Genomic DNA, 6,930 nt, shown 5'->3' on the forward strand with positions numbered 1-6,930 from the left:
CTAGCCACGTAGCAAAACAACGTATAGTTATAACAAAAGAGAAACGCAATGCAGATGACAATGGCCGAATGTATAATACAGAAGGATAATAACACCAATCGAATCCATCAGGCAAAATCAAGGCAACCAGTAATAAAGTTAAGGGATATAAAAAAGTGCATCACTTACCTGTTAGGAATGCTGTCAGTAGAATCAGACATCTTCCATACGTTCTGTATACCGTCATATTGAATTCCTATTTTTTACTCAAAGAACTTTATGGAGGGGGAGGGGTGTAGGGGGGACCCCCGGTACCACCACGGACAACTTGAACAAACACGGATCTCTGAATCACACGACCACAGCGATGTTGTTAGGAATCCTTCTGGGACGTCACTGAGGGCCCCGCTAGAAGGTTTTACCTGCAACAGCAGCTGCCGGCCATGTTCAGCGAGTTTCACTTCTTGTAGCTGTAGAGAAGGGAGACAGCAAGGTTATAAGGGGCAGTATGAAACAGAAATGCCTGAAAGGAAGTTCGAAAGTCAAACAAGTTAGGAATTACAGACAGATTTCCAAATTTGGGCGTAAAAATAACACACGTTCGTATTGTAAACCAAATTTACAAACCCACTGAACCAAAAACCAGAAATAAGATTAATAGTATTTTTTTTCTAATTGAGATTATCAACGTTCTGACTGAATTGTATGATATTACAACACAAGGGTTAAACTCCACGGCACAGAAATGCATGTCTCTTGAGCGTAGATAATTGTAATTTGTCTATGATACGTGTATTTTTTAATATCCTTCTGTCTATGTAATGTTCCAAATAACTTCTCTGCAATAAATTTCCTCAAAATATTCTCTATACAATATTTTTTTTTCACCTTCGAATTATACCCAGCAGATAATAAATTTTTCATTTAGCAGCAGAAAAGAACAGACCCCCAATCCAAACAATAAATAGCTCTAGAGCTGTACAAAATTCAAGATGTAAGATTTGAGGCTTTCACGGCGGTCACTATGAAGAAAGCAGTCTTCTGGGATTTGGCACCGTGTATATGTGGTGTTAACCGACATTTCGGAGGAATGTACCGCCTCCATCTTCAGGGTACAAGGAAAAATATAAGAAATCAGCAAGCGAAGAGACCGTGAGAACCGTTAAAAGCAGACTGGTCGGTTAGCACCACATATACACGGTGCCAAATCCCAGAAGACTGCTTTCTTCAAAATTCAAGATAATTTTCAAAGAAAGATTGTCTGAACTTTATAATAGTGCTGCAGTCTTAATTAAAAAAAAAAAGTCCTACCAGCGAAGTTCTACAGAAGAAATAACGTACACTGCAATCCCAGTTAAACAGAAAGTGATTCAATATTAGAAATTTAAACTCCAGAAGATATAAGATAATAGCTGCAAGCACATTATGTGAAAGTAATTCAGGACCACAAGCCTGTAAGATGAATCCCCTGATTTCAAAGTTTGCCATCCAAATAGAAAGTTATAGGGGAAACCCTGTATGCCACGAACACTAGAATCCAAAATACCAACACCACCACTAAGCGAGAAACAAATGACATAAAAGCGCATAATTCCAGAGTATAAGAAGACAGTTGCACTTGTAAGAAAGGCCACACATGAAACACAATTAGATACGCCTCAGAAGCCATGTAATCACGTGGGCCTACTTAGCAAACACAAAATACTTGCAGTAATATTAACGGAGACTGAGGTTCATACTTCAGTAATTATTCAATTGTAACCGGGATGTTACTTCAAACAGCGTGCCGGCAGAAAATTTGTAAATTATTTCAACTGACACTTATATCCAGTGTAAGTCGGTGTAGCACAGTCGGTTTAACTGCCACGGGCTTGAAGCCGGTGGGTCGGATTCCTAGTACCGGTAGGGGAAGATTTCACTCCTCTCTCCACGTCGTCCACACCGGTTCTGGGGCCCACCCAGTCTCCTATACAATGCGTACCAGGGGTTCTTCTTCCGGGGGTAAAGCAGCCGGAGCGTTAAGTGCCGAGGTCTAGAATACACTGATCTATATAGCTACTCCCCGTACATCTTCATGGCATAGTGATTAATTAGTTAAGAACAGTAAAGTAAAGTAAATTAAGTAAAGGTATCCCTGTAACAGGCCGTGAAGGCCCGTAGTGTTTGGAGATGTTGAGGTTCCCACGTTTTCTAGAAAATCGGCTCATAGATGGTGGTAAGGTTGTCAGACTTACGCGCCGGCCGCCCTTTACCGTCAAGAATATTCCTGGTTCAAGTCCCGATGAGGTCATTGGATTTTTATCAATTGACCTAATCCTTCCAGCCGCACTATGGCCCTGGGATCGACTCAGCCTCTAACAGAAATGAGTACCAGGAATTAATTAATTTTCCTGGAGAGTAAAGCGCGGCCGGCGCGTAAGGCTGACAACCTTACCGCCATCTTTGAGTCGATTGTCTAGATAATGTGGGACTCTCAACGTCTCACAACCCTATGGGCCTGTTACAGGGATAGATTTACTTTTTTACTCATTTCTGTTAGAGGCTGAATTGACCCCACGGCCATAGTGCGGCTAAAGGATTAGGTAAATTGAAAAAGCCACCTCATCGGGATTAGATCCAGCGACCTTCCGGGTTGTAGCATAGTGCCTCATCTTAAGCACAGGCACTACATTTTTACCTGTTTCTAATGCTTGTTGGTCATAGGCTACATTTTCATTTCAGTACAATTGGAGACGAAATGGGATTACGAACAATTCTGTCTACTAGGATATAACGTTGTCCCTCGGACTACAGGGCATTATATCCCGGAAATAAAATTTTTCTTAAAAAAATAACTGTATGAATCTCATGCTCTACGAATGGGATTACGTGATTCTAGATTCGACATTTTCATAATTGCCATGCAGATTAATAATGTTTATTATCTGCTCCTCAAGTTCGGTTTGATATTTATTATTATTAAATAGTGAAACATTTTCCTGTTACCCTAACCATTAACAATGCCAAGCATTCTTATCTTAATGCCACGTATATTTGAGTTCATTTCCCAGACTTTTCGTTCAAATTGGATGAAATATTGCTTACGTAGTCTCTATTAACCACTTTACGGGGTTAACAATCATTCTGCCTGCTGTGGAGGAAGTTTCGATACCAAAATTTATGTTAACTGTTTCGGTTATTGGGGTACAATATTTGTTCGCCAGAATATGAAAGCACATTAGAATCATTAACAAGAACATAATTATACAAACGAAATATTACACAGATACCTCTTTCCACACCGCTGAGACTGATTGCTGAGTGAAAGCGAGTGTGACTTCTCATACACGAACAATGAAACAAAAAAGAGATAGACGACAGGAAGCTGCACAGATTCATACACGTTCCTTTGTGTTCACCAGCCCAACATCCGTCTCGCTTTACACTTCTTGTAGCAGCAGGTCAAGGAAGAACTGCATTCCCCCCCTCCCCCTTCGTTGAGTACAAATGTGTCGAGACGTGTTTTCGATTGTTATATGTGAAGCAATCGCATATCAGCGGCACAGGCGACGAGATGGCTTAAGGGGAGCGGGGTGTAAGTGCTCGTGGACAGTAAGCGCATCTTTCTGGGTGGCAATGAATTAAACTGTAATAAGAAGACGACGTTAACAGGAGCAGCAACAACAATAACAATACTTCTATAGGTTATGCAAAGGCTGGCTGTGAGCTGGAAGCTAAAAAAGTGAGGGGTGGGGCGAACACCAGCACATTGAAGGAGATTTCGAATGATGAATAGAAAAATCAGTCTTAAAGTGTAGGCATCATTTTTAGTTATACCAAGTTGTGGGGTTAATAAGACTAAATGAGTACCTTTTACGCAGAATTAACACACTGAAGATCCCCAGTGATACAGTTTATTATCCCTGTCTTATGCATGTCACAGATATAAAATCCTAAACCGCGTACTCGCCTTCAGTCACACATGCCTATTTTTTTATTCCTCTTTGCTCCCACTTTGGAGCTTAGGGCTGATTTATAAGTTTCATTGATCATTTTTACAGACGGTAGGACTCCTTGGACGGGTAATCAGCTCGTCACAAGGCCTCTACATAAACACAGGACAACACAAACACAGAATAAACGCATACACACACCAAACATCCATGCCTTGTGTGGGATTCGAACCCACGATCTCGGCTTCTGAGCAAGCGAGGACAGTAGTACATGCCTTAGGCCGTTCGGCTACCGTGGCCGGCTATATATGACGAATGGCGACTTTAAAAATACATTGGTGTACAATATATTTATGTAAATGAGTTTCCTGTTTTAATTTATATGATGACGGTAACATGTAAATAACTCTCGACTTCTAAGGAAGACCCTCTGTCATTAGGATGCGAAGGACAGTATGAATGTGCTTGAGAACTTGTCCTAGTCGCAATAAAGAACCATGTGTATGTTTTATCTGCATTTACACATTTTCTCACCGAACGTAGTAGTCCAGACTGCCATAACGTATTCTGGAGGCTTTAGGGTCGGTCTTTAACTGAGGGCCAAATGTATTATTTCCATGGTTTGTCTCAGTCCCTTCTTGTGAATGTGGAATAGTACAACCCAAAAAGAATATTCCAAAACCATTTCCATAGTCCACATTATATTATTATTATCATTCGTATTACTTACTGTTCCGTTCTTCATTACTACATAATTTCTGTACGACACAGCTCCATTCATATAATTCTAAGGGAAACTATTTTATGATTAGCGGCGGATGCAAGATCTCGATTAGTAACAAGCGGCTACGGTGAATCGTTATATTATCGATTGATGTGCTTGTTCGAAAATTCATCAGTAGATGGCAGAGCAAGGTCAACCATGGCTCACCAACCATGCTAACAAAGCGTCATCTCTGGCGCCAAAATTGAAACTGAGTGTGCATGTAGGATTTGAGGTTCTCGCAGAGGTGGTTATGAGGAATTCTGTCTTCTGGGTTATCATGCCCTGTTGCCTGCTGAATATCACTGTTATCAACTTCATGCAATCTTTTATTTTTCAATATCCTTCCCTCAAGATTAAGTTCATACACGGACGAAATTACTGGGGATCATCAGTGTGGGTTTCGATTTAAGAGAACTACTACTGATGAGGTTTTTCGCAGTCATCAGATACTGGAGCAAAGAATGGGAGTACAATGAGCCAGTACATAAGATATTCGTAGACTTCAAGAAAGCCTATGATTTAGTTAGGAGGGAAGTAGTATACAGTATTCTCCTAGAGTCTGGGGTACCCATGAAACTATAGTTAAAACACGCTTAAATGAAACCTATAGTACAGTCCATGTGGGTAAACATTTGTCTGATATGCTTCCTATCCAAAATGGTCTAAAATAATGAGATTCTTTATCCCCATTGCTTTTAGACTTTGCTTCGGGATGTACCACTAGAAAGGTCCAGGATAACCTGATAGGACACATCAGCTTCTGGTCTATGCTGATAATGCAACTCTATTGGGAGATAATATAGATACCATGAAGAAAAACAGAAAACGTAATTCTTGATAGTAAGGATGTTGGCCTAGATATAAACACAGAGAAAAATAGGTATATGTTGCTGTCTTGCCACAAGAATGAACAACAGAAATCTTACACAAAGATAGTTACTAGATCCTTAAAAATGTGGCACATTTCAAATATCTGGGAATGAAAGTAACAAATCAGAATTTGATCCAGGAGGAAATTAACAGGAGACTGAATTTGGGTAATGCTTGCTACCATTCAGCCCAGAACCTTTTGTCTTCTCATCTACTGCATAAAAACATAAAAATTATAATATACAAAACTATAATTTTGCCTGTGGTTTCTGTATAGGGGTGAAACTTGGTCTCTGAAACTAAGGGAGGAAAACAGGCTGAAAGTGTTTGACAATAGGGTGTTGAGGAGAATTCTTGGACCGAAGTTATAGGAGGCTGGAGAAAACTGCAAAATGAGGAGCTTCATAACTTGTACACTTTGCCAAGTATAATTATAATGATCAAGCCACAGAGGATCAGCTGGGCGGGGAATGTAGCATGCATGCGAGTGAGGAGTTATGCGGCTTGTTCTTATCTGGTTTTTAAAATCTGAGTTAAACAGACTGTGTCTTCCTTTGGGATAAACACATATTCCAACAGCCTGTTATCAAGAATACTACCATAGTCGATAAGTTCGTGGACTGGCAGCAAAGTGTCGTTGCAGTGCACTACAGTGGATAGGTTGAGGCTCGATATGATGCCCTGTCAGTTCATCTCTTGTCTCAGCAAGAGGCGGTTGTGTGCAAACGGTGTAAGCAGAACTATGGCCTCTATTGTGAACTGCAGTTAACTGCGAGTGGCGGAAATCGAAAATGTGGTAGTTTGAACAATGGGCAAACATCAAGTTCTGCCAAAAAGCAGGCGGGTCCCCTAGCTAAACATTTAACATGACGAATTGGCTGTTGCTACACAACAACCCCCCTGCACATCGCTCTGTTCTTGTCCAAGGGCAACTGGAAAGGCAACAGGTCACCGTTTTGCCACACCCTCCGTACTCACCTGATCTCGCACCATGCGATTTCTTTCTCTTTCACCGCTTGAAAGCAAAGCTAGGTTGTCGCAGATTTCAGTCATCCGAGGTCACAAGAGACGCTGGACGGGAATTTCCTACCAATATGTTTCAGCAATGCTTTCGGCAGCTATATCAACGTTGGCAGACTTGCATAGCAGCCAACTGTGACTACTTTGATGGCTGATGTGGATCTGTGTAAGTGTATGTGAATACCTTGTAATATGATGCGATAAAACCACAGTCCATGAACTTAACGACTGTACCACGTATATCAGATGCCTTAGCAACTTATAACTACAGCGATTAATTTTTCCAATATGAACCTCTAACTTTTCAAATCTGTCAATGGAACAGTATGACATCAACCATAGAAACATTGAAAAACAGATAGG

The 6,930-nt window shown here is 40.8% G+C and overlaps 1 protein-coding gene across 1 annotated transcript in view; it reads left to right on the plus strand.

Annotated features, from left to right (window-relative positions):
• The window catches only part of LOC111869170 (multidrug resistance-associated protein 1), a 151,260-nt gene that overhangs the window by 19,619 nt on the left and 124,711 nt on the right, over window positions 1-6,930 (plus strand). The gene's annotated exons all lie outside the window — the stretch shown is intronic.

Source organism: Cryptotermes secundus, unplaced genomic scaffold, assembly GCF_002891405.2.
Source record: "Cryptotermes secundus unplaced genomic scaffold, Csec_1.0 scaffold1441, whole genome shotgun sequence".
Lineage (NCBI taxonomy): Eukaryota > Metazoa > Arthropoda > Insecta > Blattodea > Kalotermitidae > Cryptotermes > Cryptotermes secundus.